This window comes from Lactuca sativa, chromosome 3, assembly GCF_002870075.4.
Source record: "Lactuca sativa cultivar Salinas chromosome 3, Lsat_Salinas_v11, whole genome shotgun sequence".
NCBI lineage: Eukaryota > Viridiplantae > Streptophyta > Magnoliopsida > Asterales > Asteraceae > Lactuca > Lactuca sativa.
In genome coordinates this window covers 34,133,144-34,148,642 of record NC_056625.2, presented here as the reverse complement: position 1 = coordinate 34,148,642, position 15,499 = coordinate 34,133,144, and the positions used below count along the sequence as shown (strand labels likewise).

Sequence of the window (15,499 nt, the reverse complement as noted above, 5' to 3'; positions counted from 1 at the left end):
TGGACCAGCAGGCTTCGAGGAAGAAGCCTAATTCAAGTGGGGGATAGTTGTAACACCCTGATCCTCAGGTATTAATAATGCTATTTTGGTTTGGATTTTTAAGAACCTACTCGGCGAGTTGGCCTCCCAACTCGTCGAGTAGTAGCGGGTTTGTCTGCGAAGTTTAATGACCTACTCGCCAGTTTAATATGGGACTCGACGAGTAGATGCTAGCAGATAAAACCCTAGATTTCAGGGCCTTGTACCCTATTTAAAGGGTCGTTAGCCTCCCCTAGCCTCCCTTTTACAGCTCTTTACCTTCCAAAAACCTTGATTCGAGTGTGAGTGTCCCCACTTGAGTAACATACTTACACCTTCTTATTGCCATTCTCATCTAAGTCACAATCTTTAGTAAGATGAGGGCCATTGCAGTTCTCACAACCCACCCGAATAGCATGTATCATTTGATCCATTTTATCCATCCTCTTATCCATGGTTTTCAACATAGCCATAACTTCTGGCAAATCTTCTGAAGCTGCATAAGCTGATCCCCTTGTCACATCATTCATTAGATTGTGGTATTCTCTAGAATGCTTAGAGAATTCTTCAATTAGTTTCTTTATCACCGAGGGTGCTTTCTTCGTGAGTGGACCTTGTGAGTCAAGTAATTGCCTTGTTGTAACGTTCACTCCATCATAGAAAATGGAGACCTCTTGTTGACTATTAAGTTCATGATGTGGGCAATTCCTTAGTAAACTCTTATACCTCTCCCAAGATTCATAAAGTGACTCTCCAGCTTGTTGTTCAAAGTTGGCTATGGCTTTCTTTAACTTAGATATCTTGGAGGGTGGGCAGAATTGATCCATAAATTCTTCTTTCATCTTGGCCCATGTAGTGATGGATCCGGGGGGAAGTGACTTGAGCCAATCCGTTGCAGCACCCTTCAATGTAACCGGAAGCATGCGAAGTAGCTGAGTTTCGCGAGGCACGTTTGGAACATTAAAATAATCAACTACATCATTAACTTCATCCAAGTGCTTGTAAGCATCTTCGTGGTCTTTTCCGTAGAAGGGGATCTCCTTGAGTAGAGCAAGAATGTGACCCTTAAGCTCAAAAGTAGCAGTTGCGGGAATTACGGGTTGCACAAGTCCCGGGCCAGTGTCATCGCGTATCCTCTTCTTCCATTCCCCCATGGGGATTTCATCGATGTTAGCCATGGTAAGAGCTAACTCGTCGCCAGAATCGGAGTCGTGCCCGTATGTAGGTTTTTCTTCTTCCTCGATTTCGTACTCGGTGACTTCTTTGATCGGGTCTTCGCTTGCTAAAGAGGCGCTGGATGCTCCTGATTTGCTGCTCTTCTTCTTCCCAAAAACAGTCTTCAAGTTAGACAAAGGCGACTTCTTAGGTGTATTCAAGCTTTCCACGTCTTTGCCTTTGTTCTTTCTCAATGTGGATTCTGGGTCTTCAAGCGGGGGTACCAGCGGAGTGTTGGATCCTCTGGTCATGAAAATCCTGAAATAAAACAATAAAAACACGTAAAAAGAACAAAAAAATGAAACTGAGCTAAACGAAATATAACTACCAAACAACAGGGTACTCGCCGAGTAGGAGCGAGTGCACTCGGCGAGTAGCCTGTCTTAAAGAAAAAAAATTAAAACTAAAGAAAAACTTCTAATAAAAACTAATAAATTCTAAAACCTAACCTACTTACTAAATTACTAAAAAAAATAACTTTGTGCAAGCAAACTCACAAAAAGGATCGTTAAAATTAGGAATTAGACTTAATTTTTGAACCGTTCCCCGGCAACGGCGCCAAAAACTTGATGTGTGTAAAATGCACTGGTTTTAATCCTACTTTTAAATTATAAATTTAGCACACAAGGGCAGTGAACCTATCTTTTAGTGGTATAGTTGGATAAGTAGAGTGTTGAACTCAGGGAACGGAAATTAAACTAATAACTAATTTTAACTAAGCAAGGAATAAAAGTAAAGGTTTTTCTCTAGTTTTACAAGACTAGAAACTTAAACACACCACCTAACAAGTGATTAATTAACAACTAAAAACAAGTAAAAATTCACTAAATTTGATAAAGAGTTTATGTTTACGTCCAACCAATTCACTCCTATGGTTATTTGTATAATAATATGATAAATTAATTGTTATTGGTTACCAACTATAGTGGTTAGATTCATGTTCACTATTACTAACCCTTAGACAATTAATCAATTCAAGCAGTGGCCAATTGTTTAAACTAATTAATTCCCTAGTTCAATTATTTGGATTAAATAAGATTTGTAATTGGTTAATCAAGTTGGTGTTTCAATTAACCTCTTGTTTGTTGGTTTCTCAAACAAGCTCACACATTAATTTACCCATTCTCTAATTAATCCTAGTTTCATGTTCATTATTCCTAGACATATAATAAAGTGTTCACATAAACATATGAGTTTAACAACTAAGAGATGTTCATGCAACTTAATTGTCTTCCAATTAACAGAAAATAGTTGTGGTTAATGCATAAGGTTCTTTAACAAACTTAATTTAATAAAATCACCAATAAACAATCAATAAAAGTAATAATTAAACCATAGGAGTAACTTGGTTTTTCCTAAAAAGAAACAATACGAATTTAGCTCATGATTACAGTGGAAACAAGCTTAAAAACGAATTTAACTAAACTAGACATGATTCAATCCTAAGATTAAGTGGAAAATATAACCTAATTCGCCTTGAGTCTTCAAAAGATCAAAGGTTAGGGTTCTTCAGGTCTCCAAAGGGTTCTTCAATCGCAGGTCTATTTCCAAGAAGCCAGAAAAAGTCCCCCATTCGGATTAAGATCCAATATTTATACTTATCACAAAACAGGGGCAACTCGGCGAGTAGGTCCCCCAACTCGCCGAGTAGGCGTGTAAAATCCATGTACGGCAAGGATTCTTGACTTTTCTTCGGATACATTCTCATGAACTGGCCGAGTTGATCCGTGTACTCGCCGAGTAGGTGTGGGTGTTTTCCTTTTTCTTCATTCTTTGGTCTCTAATTGCTTCTCCTTATTCCTTTTCACTTCCAAGCATGTCTTATGGACTGAAAACACAATTTAAGCATTATTAAGTACCTTTTGTCCACATTATGCACATAATTAGCTAAAAATGAATAAAAATCTATAGTAAACATATGGCTAATTATGCAAATATCAGATGTAAGACCATGTGGGGTAGCCCATGGCAGTCCTAGGTGAAGACCATGTGGGGTAGCCCATGGCATTGGATGTAAGGCCATGTGAGGGAGCCCATGGCAGTCATAGGTAAAGACCATGTGGGGGAGCCCATGGCATTATCACAAGTTTCATGTATGCATGGCTTACGTGATATGTGTGTAGCTTTTATAGCTAACAGGATATATGATATGTGGTTTGTGTGTGTGGTATGCTCTGCGAAACTCACTAAGCATTCCGCTTACAGGTTGTTGATTGTTTCAGGTACTTCAGAGCCTATGGGCAAGGGCAAGGCGTGATGACGTGGCGCGCACTCTACCTCTCTTTTTGTGTGTTTGGGACTCTCTAATGTTTTCAAAAAGTACAATGAAATTGTAATAATTGTGAATTGGAAAACAAATGGTTTCGAAATCTATGGATTATGGGATTTGTTTGATTAATTAAAAATGAAAAATTTCTTGGTAAAATTGGGTCGTTACACGTTGACCCTCACAGTCGATCATGGAACCGAAGCGACTAAGCCAGTCCTTACCAAACGTCACACATACATCCCCCATGGTAATCGGAAGCAAGTCTATCAGGAAAGATATCCCGAAAATCTCCAACATGCAGCCCCGATAGACTGAAGAAGCGGAAATTCCGTGTTCGTCGGCGACAGTGACTCGCAATGGACACTCTAGCTCTCTTACTGGCAAACCAAACTCCCTACTGAATGACTGAGAGACAAAAGACCAACTTGCCTCGGAGCCAAATAATACCAACGCATGTAAGGAGTTCACTAAGAACGTACCTAATCATAGGTACAGACATATAAGCATAAAACATATATAATCAATAAGATAAAGGATAGAAAATACCAACAACCACATCGGGTGCTGTCCTGGCCTCCTCGACTGTAAGCTGGAAGGCGCGTCCCTGATCCTTCGATGGCTCTACTCTACCCTGACCCTAGTCAATAATCCTCAGTGTAGTCAGCACTGGAGCCTACGCTGGCCTGGCAGCGAGTTGTAGACAGTTGGTCTTCATGTGACCAACCTGATCGCAGTAATAGCAGATCCTCATATCCTGATCCGGGGCTGGCTGGCGACAATCCCTCGCAAAGTGCCCTTCTTTTCCGCATTTGCAGCATGCAATACTCGATCTACAAAATCCCGAATGACCCTTCCCGTACTTCCCACAAGTGTGGCCGCGCTGGCCCCCATACCTAGAATCAGCGGTCTTGGACTGCTTTGGTGCAGGTTGCGTCTGCACCCCGGCCTACCTCTGCTCCCGCAACTGTAACTCGATCTCCAGCAGTGTATCACAACACTGGGTAGCAACAAACTGATAGATGTCATTCTTGAGAATGCTCAAATAACGTGTCATCTAGGCCTGCTCGGAAGCAAACACTGGGCAAAACATCGCCCTCTTAGTGAACATACGAGTGATCTCCATCACCGACACCATAACCTACCTCAAATCCAAGAACTCATGTGGCAACCGCTCGCGCTCAACCCGTGGAATGTAGCGAACGCGGAACATATCCTTGAACTAATCCCAAGTAACCGCAGCTCTTTGATCATCAGTATACGACCTTGAATCCCATAAAAAGTTGGGGGCTTCATATTATCTAAGTCCCGGTACTGAAAAGCCTGATTGGTCCCACTACTAGCGGCTGTGGAGGCTGCAGCGGCAGTCTTCTCTATAACATCCCGATTTCCGAGAATGAGATTTAGGGATTTCATGAAATTCAGGAAATCTACTTCGACGATTTGGAGGCCCCAACTCATCGTGTAGAGTTTTAGTCAGCCCGCGTGACTTATATGGTCTACTCGACGAGTCGGAGGACCCCGACTCGACGAGTAGGAGCTGGAAGATGAAACCCTAATTTCCGGGGTTTTGCACCCTATTTAAAGGGTCATTAGCCTCCCTCAACCTCCCTTACCGTCCGTCTTGATCTCATAAAACCCTAATCTCACCTACTCTACATTTTTGGGTGTAAAGAAGCTTGGAAGGTGGATTTTGTGAAGAAGGCTTGAAGTCTAAAGAGCTTGGAGCAAAGAGAAGCTTGTGGATCTGACTTTACTTCATTTTGGCATCATTTTGAAGGTAACAAGTCGTTACCTTTACTTATCTTTTGCTAGATCTCTTCATGTAAAGGTTTATGGCCCTTTTCTAGTTGGTTGTGGGTTAGTTCGGGTATTGGCCATGACCCGAGTTGTAACTTCAAATCTGGACTCCTCTAAGTCCCTATAGTCATAAAGTTATTAGATTTAGAAAGCTTTGGCCCTCCTCTTTGGGTTAAACCTTTCCCTTAGATTGGTTTTGGCATTTATGACCATGCATGTATGTAAAGTTTGCAACTTTATATGGACACCATGCCCTAGGAGGTTAGATCTGCAATTTGGAGCTTTAGGGTAGCTTAAAATCGTCTGAATGAGAAATCGAATGAAAGGGACTCGACAATTCGCATGGTCAACTCGACGAGTCGGATGAAGATTGGTCATGGTGGGTTTCTGCATGGACTCAGCGAGTCAGTGAGATGACTCGACGAGTCAGTTAGGGTTTTCTTGGCATTTGGATATGCATGGACTCGACAAGTTGTCTGGAAATTCGGCGAGTCAACTAGGGTTTTCACGATTTCTCGAGTTCTGGAAGGACTCGACGAGTCTGTGAGCTACACTCGATGAGTTAGGTCAACATGGACTGTTGACCTTGACCGTTGACTTTGACTTTGACCAAGGGTTGACTAGTTTGACTTCTTGGGGTATTTTAGTAATTTAGGAATTTATAGAAGTGGATCATTGGTGGATATAGGTGTTGGAGTTGGAGCTGTATTTGGAGGAGTATGACATTGTCACTCCGAGCTACTTGTAAGGTGAGTTCTTCTCATTATATCAACAGGGTCTAAGGCACCAATGCCGACCCTTTCAGATTTGTACTAGGTTTATTGCAGGATATGCTTATTGATTTGTATCCTGGTAGTTAGAATGGTGATATGCTTAGTGACCTGGTAGGTCGGTATCCTGGTATATAGGATAAAGCTATGTTAGTGACCGGTTAGGTCGGTATCCTGGTTATAGGATGTTGCTATGATTAGTGATCTGTTGGATCGGTTTGACTGTTATATATGCTAGTGTATGATATTTATGTGCATATGTTTGTTTAATTTCGGGTTGGGTTGAGGTGGTTCTGCTTTGTGCTGAAGGCCAACATACCCTGGGCGGACCGGATAGACTACAGGCCCAGGAGGCGGTACTAGTGAGGCTGAAGGCCCGACGAGTGGTTCGGATAGGTTGAAGGCCCTACGAGGAGGTCCAGACGTGTCGAATGCTCGAAGAGCGGTCCAGATAAACTGAAGGCTCTCCGAGGCGGTCCAATCAGGCTGAAGGCTCATTATGCATGTTGTTTGTTTATATGATATGATTATGATTGTATGGAGTTGTATTTTGGGAAAACTAGCTAAGCTTTAGGCTTACAGTTTTTGATTTTGTTTCGGGTACTTCTGATGATCGTGGGAAGGCGAGGGCGTGATCGTGCACCTCCTTATGTTTTTATGATTTGATTCTGGGATACTTTGACATTAAACCATTTTGAAAACATATTTGTAATAATTATCGGTTTTTGAATGATTTAAAAAGTTTTAAATTGGCTTGATTTTTATGGATGTTACAGTCTCAGCAAGAGTTGCATGGCGCTCATCAAAGTACTCCACCATAGAGGTCTTGATAGTCCCAAACATCTCCGGTAACTGTGCCCGGAACAAAGTATCAACCTCATCATGCAGGATCTCTTGAATCCTGACGTCCAGCTCATCCGACCTCATCTGACCAATGACCTCGGGCACTGCCGGTCCCTCCTGAATGCCATATCCTGATCCTGATCCGGATCCAGTCACAAATCGTCTACTAACCACCATGCTAAAAATATACCAAGAAGATATCATAGATTCCATATAATAATCTGGGAACCAACACCCAACAAAGCCCAAGGGATTGTGACTTCCTTGTTATGCGTATGGGGTGTGCTTTTAGTGATACGGACCCATACTACCTTACACACCTACCCATATTTGTCTCAAGTATCATCACAATGCCCTAAAAATATACATATGCATGGCGAGTGCTCAATCCTCACTCCTAGAGGAAGGCTAAATATCTCATAACTGGCTGACTAACCCCGTATGACCCACCCATGAAACTTCCACCAACCCTGTAGCACTCGTGTATGCTAATCATACATAATGTTGGACCCTATAGACTTTTGAATATATGATCCTACTCTAAGCCCTTAATCATACAAGAACAGGAAAAAAGGCCCAACAAAACATTCTCAGGCTATAATATCATAATTATGTACAACTATGATGCATACACTATGCAACTACAGTAATGATGTCAATTTCATATAATGAAATCCTAGGCTATCAGGCATCATATAATCAGGAAATTCTATCATGCAATTCCTGAAGATCCCTACCCTATCACTAGCATGTTGCTCTAACATATCATAATATCAAATATACATATGGTATTTTGGGGTCTACTTACTGGCTTCGGCTGATCATATACTCTGCATCCTCCTTTAATATTTTGAAACCATTTGAAAATATTTTTCCTTAGTTTGAGACTGGATTCACACGAGTGTTCCTCCAATTCACTCAAACTAAAGCTCTGATACCAACTTGTAACATCCATAAAATTCAAGCCAATTTAAAACTTTTCAACCATTCAAAAATCATTAATTATTAATAAGTGTTTTCAAAATAGAGTATTCCATAAATCAAAATCATAAAATATGAGGAGGTGCACGAATACCAACCTAACAGGTCACTAACATAGCATCATCCTATATACCAGGATACCAACGTAATAGGTCACCAAGCATATTATCATGCAATAAACCCAGATACAAATCTGAAATGCACCATCATTGGTGCCTTTGACCCTGTTAGTATAGTAAGGACAACTCACCTTGCAAGTAGTGTTGAACTGGACTGAATGTCCCCAACCGCTGTCTCACCGAAATTCCAAACTATGCAAAATAACGAATACGAAGTCAACACATGGGATATCAATCTTGACTAAGGGTTCACATAGTCTATTTTGCCTTTTCTCTAATTTGGGTCAAGGCCCAATATCAAATTCACTATCCAAAAGTCCATATACATAAGGCCCATATTGGCCCAATTTTCCCAATTGGGCCCCAACTCCCAAATTAGGCATTATTTTAAGATCTATTACCCCTACTAGCCCAAAACACATTTATTCAGAAAGCCCAGCAAGGCCCATGTCAAACTGACCCAATAAGGGGCCAAATCCCGAAGCCTAAATTGTCAAAAGCCCAGCAGAGGGCTTACGCGGGGCATACTCCTCTGGTACGCTAGGCGTACTTTGCTTTGCGTTCACCACCATCAGTGTGGTTGACTCAGTACATTGAGCGTACATAAATTATGCGGGGGGTACACAAAGTTTCACCAAAACCCTAATTAGTGCTTAATGACTTAAGCACTTAAGCCCAAACTCCAGATCCATCGACCAAATGTGCCTTAGAACTATAAAGTCTTGAACTTTAAGACTTTGGACGTCCAAAAGATTCATAATACATGGTCTTAACCCATTAAGACCTTTCTACTACATGCATGAGACACTTTCATCCATTGGGACATCATTTTTATCACTTAGGACCCTTTCTAGGGTCTGAAAGGACAACTTATTTCGTTCAAAACATAACATGCACCAACTTGGGACTTTTGGGACAAGAAATGGTTTCATAAAGCTAGCATGGAATTATCTACATCATACAAGCATAAAGGTCGGAGCTTTTTACCTCCTGGAGCTTCTAGAGCACAAAGAAACCTCAGATCTACAAGCTTGTCTTCCTTCTCCAACTTCTTGATGCAACACATTCTTCTCCAACTACAAAAAACACACACTTTTAGCTCACACACTCAAGAAAAGGGGTTAGGGTTTGGGGAAAATGGCTCAAAACGATGGAGGTTGAGATGATGGAGGGTTTTGAGCTCATAAGGACGTTTATATAGCACCTAAACTGTAAATATTAGGGTTTCCATTTGTCGTAAGTACGCCTAGCATACACAAGTGTACGCCCAGTGTACAAGGGCACGCCTAGTATACTTAGTGTACCTTATGTACGCTTAGCATACTCGTCATGTTCTAAAAGTTGCAACTTTAGCCCTTAGACTTCTCATGGCTCCACTCTTCCAACTCCAGGGACTACAAATGACAAAATTATAATAAAAGAGAGGATTCGGAAATACCTGCAAAATCTCGGGATGTTACATGTTCACTTGCTTAGGCCGGTCTTTTCCAACGTCAGGACCCCACGCGATCATTCAAGCGCTTCACCTCCCCGTCTTGCTTTGCCACTTGTTCTTTCATGCTTGCCTTCTCGCACCGCGCCAACTCCTATTGGGCCTCCCAATTGCGGTTGTCAGCTTCCATTTTTGCCACCTGGGCCTTCAGCTCTGCACATTCAATGCTCACCTTGTCCGCCTGAGACTGGATAGTCTCTATGTCAGAAATGCGCTCAGCAGCTGAAACCAGGTAAGATGACACCTGAGCGGCGGCATAGCGAAGACCGTTGGCCATGTGCTCATCCACCAAAATGGATAACGCTTTAGTTGTGGTAGGTGGAAAAGCATGACGACACCACAAAACAGCAGTGTCATGGTTGGACACGAGGTCTCTGGGGATTAGGCTCCAAGATGGCCTGTAGGCACCTGAATGAAACCCTACAGAAGTGGGATAGTTCCTGTTTTACCAGAAGAAGCTGACACGAGACCATGGGAAGGCGAATACCCATTCTTCGCCTTGGCTCCTCCAGCAGCAGGATCAGGGAAGGTCATGTCGGTGTTTCGTTTCTCTGTATGACCGGACAGTTCATTCGCCCTGTTGTGCGCCCGCTACAGCAGTTTCGGAGGACATTCATCGGGGGAACTGGTGAAACCCTTTGAACCCCCAAGCAAGAAACTCAGATTACGATTCTTGTGTAGAGGGGGCTCGGTGCAAACCGTCTCAACACTGTCGCCGGAAGACACTTCCAAGAAAAGGAATCGCCTCTTGACATGACGGAGACTCCTTGAGGACCCAGAAGGGGCAAGATCCTTATGAAAAGCGCCAGCAAAAACAACGTCCTGCAGATTTGGATCCTCTTCGGTGCTAACAACATTTTCCAAATCGACGATAACCTCAATTCCCCGAGCAGAAAAAGGGGGTGGAAGAGTCTCTATAGGTTCGACGTCGTGACACTCAAGCTCACTGTCAAGTAAGCCTTGAAGAGCTTTTTCCAAGGAAATAACCTCCTTCACAACTGGCAACAAAATAAAGTCGACAACGATTAACCAAAACACCGATTTTAATGCGCTTTGTCGAGTAAAAAAAGGAGGGAGGAGGGCAAGGAAAACTGAAGAAGAAACATCATACCTTATTTTCGAAGAAAAACTCGGGCATCTTCCCACGGGCCCTCCAAGCGGCGCTCATCCAGCCAGCGGCCAAAAAGCAGTCGAGCCAGTCCTCACCATTGATGCTAGTTTTCTCTAGGACATCAACCAGTTCTTTGTCAGCACCAAAGAGTGTTGGAGCGCGGTCGACATACGCCTTAGTCCTTAGGTAGCTAAGCACCATAAGATCGTCGTTCACCCACAAAAACTTCTCCTACCAATTCTTCTTGGATTTCTTATCATGAATGAGGGTAGGGACTCCCCGCCTATGAGAAAAGGGTTCGAGTCCCAGACTGGGTGGAAGCATTAAAAAAATGCTTGAATGTCGGGACAGTTGGCAGACGGCCAAGGGCACGATGAAGGAGTTTAAAACCCTTTATCTTGTTTATAGAGATTGGGGTCAACCCCCTCACGGAAAACCCATATTCACGGATGATCAGATTAAAGAAGTTCGTAGTGGGTAATGTAGACCCGCCTCAAATAAGGCAATCAAAATGCCGACCTTGGCCTCGGGAGGACTATAGACCAATGCATTGGGAAGAGGAATTTGAACCCCATATTCAGGGACAAACCCAAATCGAAACTGAAAAGACTCCCATTCCTCAGCAGCAAGATCCCTTCTAGAAGGACGATTGGTAGCCATGGAAGAGTGCAAAGAAAAGGTCAAAAGGGTTCTTTGAGGGAAGAAAGCAGAAAGAGAAACGCAGAGAGTGAGGAAAAAATGCCTGGAGAAACAAGGGCTTAAATGCTACTAAAGGCATAGCGAACCGTCTCAGTAAAAGTCACATAGAAGCGATTAGCATCCCTTGTGGTGGATCTGAAGGTCCCACACACATCTGTGTGTATGAGATCCAATAATCATTCACCTCTTTCACAAGTTCCAGTGAAAGGTGATTTAGTCATCTTACCAAGCAGAAATGACTCGCACATGTCATCTGACCTAAGGTCAAATGACTCTAACACTCCATCCTTTTGGATTTGGGAAATTCGCTTCTTGTTGACATGTCCAAGATAACAATGCCACAAGCATGCCTTGTGTAAACCATTAGACGAATAAATATGCAACACATTATATCCTAAGTTATCTACAACCATCATAGTTTCATATACACCATGTAACATCCCATTTTTCAAGTACCTTCATATTCATCCCTCGGATTTGAATTATGTCACTTTTTGGCCCTTGGGTTGGAAGGAAGTGGCAAGAAAGGACTAAGCATGAAAAGTTGGCAACTAGGCGAGTACGCTCAACGTAGGCTGTGGTACGCACAACGTAGAAGTTTAAATGATCATGGGTGTAGGAGGAGTACGCCCAACATACTCCCAGAGACCCTAAACCCTAATTTTTGGGTTAACCACTATATAATGAATATCATGGCTTAAATCTCAGCTACCTTATTAGCCACCCCAACCTCAAAGAAACCCTAAAATGCCTCACTTCTTCATCTTTGGGTGATTTTGACTTCAAGAAGCTCATTTTGGGTGGTGTAAGCTTAGAAGAGGAAAAGAAGAAGTTGGCAAGGAAGAACTCTGGAAGTTGGAGCTCATAGATCTGGAATAGCATCATCATTTAGAACTCTTTGGAGGTATAAAGTTCATAGCTTTACCTAAGAATACTTAGATCTAGTGTAGTTTGGTTTTGGAGTCATTTTGGTCCCAAGAATGGACCTTTATGATGAAATCTCGTTTTCGAGCTTAGGGTTGCCACCCTCAGATATTAAAAGGGTCCCATAAGCAGTAAAGTATCCATCTTGAATGTATTAATGGGTTCATGCATGAGATCTAGCCCTCTTCTTGGAAGTAATGCATCATTTTTGGAGTTTAGGCTTGTTTGGGCCAAGTAAAGTCACCAAGTCAGTGACTTTATGGATTAAGACATGGAAAAGGATTAGGATCTGTGTTTATAGCTTCTAAAGTGGAGTATTAAGCCCTTAATGGGAAAAGGACTTAACAGGGGATTTACATTGAACGTACGTGCAGGTACGCCTAGCATACGCACCTTCTAGCATGTACGCTTAGCGTCCGTAGATGTACGCCTCGCGTAATCTGTCAGTATGGACTTTGTGTTATTGGGCCATTAGTGGGCCACTAGGGGGTTTGGGAAGACCATCCAGTTTTGGGCTTTTTATATTATGATTTTGAGCCTTTGATATGGACCAAGTTGGACTAGAAGTAAAATGGTCATTTCACTCTAAGGAGGATTATTTTTTTGAACTAAGTGATATTTTGGTATTGATAGCTTTGGGAGTCGAGAGATCAGCTTTTCAGTATTTTGGTGAGGCAGCGATTCAGGAGTTTGATTCTTCGGATCAGATCGGCAGTGCAAGGTGAGTTATCCGCACTATATCAACAGGGTCTAAGGCACTAACGTCGGCCCTTATTGGATTGTATCCGGTTATGGCATGATATGTTTATTGGTTTGCATCCTGGTAGTTAGGATGGGGTTATGTTTATGATTAGTGACCTGGATAGGTCGGTGTCCTGATTATAGGATGGTATTATGTGATATGCTAGTATGATCTGTTAGATCGGTATCCTGGTAGATAGGATGTTACATGATGTTATGATCTGTTAGATCGGTATCCTGATAGATAGGATACTATATGCTATTATGATCCGTTAGATCAGTATCCTGGTAGATAGGATGTTATATGTTGCTATGATCCGCTAGATCAGTATCCTGGTAGATAGGATGTTGTTATGCAGTTATGATCTGCTAGATCGGTTTGTCTGTCTATAGACTGTTATCTGATATATATATGCACATGTTTGTTTGGCGGTTGAAGCTTATATGCTTTGTGTGAAAGCCAATAGACCTGGGCATTCCAACCTATTAGGAGTATTCCATCTCGAGGATGATTGGACTCATAGTATGTGGGCATTCCAACCTGTTGGTTGTGGGCCTAGGATATTCCATCCCGAGGATGATTGGACATTTGGACCCATAGTATGTTGTTTATAATTATACGTGTATTGTTGTGGGTATGAGTATTTTGGGGTAACTCACAAGCTTTCGGGCTTACAGTTTCAGTTTATGGTTTCATGTTCATCGGATGACCGCAGGAAGGCGAAGGCGTGACCGTACACTTCCTCGATTGATGATTATGATTTTTGGGAACTCTAATGTTTAAACTATTTTGAAAACAAATTTTAATAACCGAATGGTTTTATATGATTTAAAAAGTTTTAAATTGGCTCAAATTTTACGGATGTTACAAGTAGGTATCAGAGCCTTGGTTTGAGCGAATTGGAGGAACACTCGTGTGAATCTAGTCTCAAACTAAGGAAAATGTTTTCAAAATGATTTTAAATGGTTTTCAAAATAAGAAAAGAGGATGCGAAGTGTATGATCAGCCAGAGCCAGTAAGTAGACTCCAAAATACCATGCAGTTATTTGACTATGTGATATGTTAGAACAACATGCTAGTACTAGGCTAGCGATCTTCAGGAATAGCATGATAGAATTGCCTGACTACATGATGCCTGATAGCCTAGGGTTTTCCTTATATGAGATTGACATCATTACTGTAGTTGCTTATGTATGTATCATGACCTAAGAATGTTTGATTTGGCCATATGTTCTGTTCTTGTTGATTAGGGGTTTAGGATCAAATATTCGAAAGTCTATAGGGTCCAGCGTTATGTATGGCTGGCATACATTAGTGATGCAGGGTTGGTGGAAGTTTCATGGATGGGTGGGTTGTGTGAGGTCGGGAGGCCAGTTATGAGTTATTTTAGCATTTCTCTAGGAGTGAGGATTGAGCGCTCGCTATGATTATGTATATTGTTAGGGTGTTGTGATGATACATGAGACAAATATGGGTAGGTGTGGAAGGTAGTATGGGCCCGTACTACTGAAAGCACAAGACCCATACATGTAGCAAGGAAGTCACAACCCCTGAGCTTTAGTTGGAAGTTGGTCCCATGATTATCGTATGGATTATTCGAGACGTTTTGAGACCAGATCCGGATCAGGATCGAGAGCTGGCAGCCAGGTTAAGCCAGTATTGTCAGAGAATCATGTCAGGGGGATCATCCAGGAATAAGTGATCGAGATCGTTCAGGGAAATATTCTGGAGATGATTGGGTCTTTTAAGACCGTCATGGTTGAGTATTTTGTCGAACGCTATGCAGCCTTGCGGAGACGGCTACCACAGCAGCTCCAGCAGCTGTAACGATGGCAAGGGGAGGAGCTGGTTAAGCTTTCCAGTATAGGGACTCGATGCTGGGACATATTCTAATAACTAGAGGACTGTAGTTACTTGAGATCAGGGAGATGTTCTTTACTTGTTGCATTCCTCGGGTTGAGCGGGAGAGGCTGGCACATAAGTTTCTAGATTTGAGGCCCGAGGGTTTGCTCGAAGCCGTAATATGAGTCGTGGGGACTCCGGAAAGGGGTGATGATTATGTTCAATTGGGGTTTTGCAGTTGGACGTGGAATGGTTAATTGATTGATTGGGTTGTCGTTTTATAGGGCAAGGATTATGCCTTTTCAGTTTTTCGAGCTCGAAGGAGTGAGCAGGCTTATGACCCCAGGATCAAGTTGTATTCCATCTCGGGGTCGGTTGGTTGCAGGGATGGGCAACATTATTTCAACGCCGGTGAGTGTAGGTGGGTCGATGTGGCATAGGTATTTTGTGAGGATCGGTTTGCCTTGGATCTCTTGTAGTGGGCGGTAAGGATTGATTGTGCAACCTATTGCACCTTCGGGATTGTAGACTAGGTCTTAGGAAGTAGTTTGTAGCCCGGGTTAGGGCAGAGTTTGCTTTAGCTGTTGCAGTTCAGTTGTGGATGTTTGAGCGGGTAAGTGAGTCAGGGTGCGAACCCTGAATAGAATGATTCTAGGCAAATCCTCTGGGAATACGTC

At 42.4% G+C, this 15,499-nt stretch overlaps 1 non-coding gene across 1 annotated transcript; it reads left to right on the top strand.

Moving 5' to 3' along the window:
• The first annotated feature begins 705 nt into the window (after positions 1 to 705).
• Positions 706 to 812, top strand: LOC111917324 (small nucleolar RNA R71). The gene has a single exon (XR_002858857.1). It is a non-coding gene; the product is annotated as a small nucleolar RNA R71 (small nucleolar RNA).
• The last annotated feature ends 14,687 nt before the right edge of the window (positions 813 to 15,499 follow it).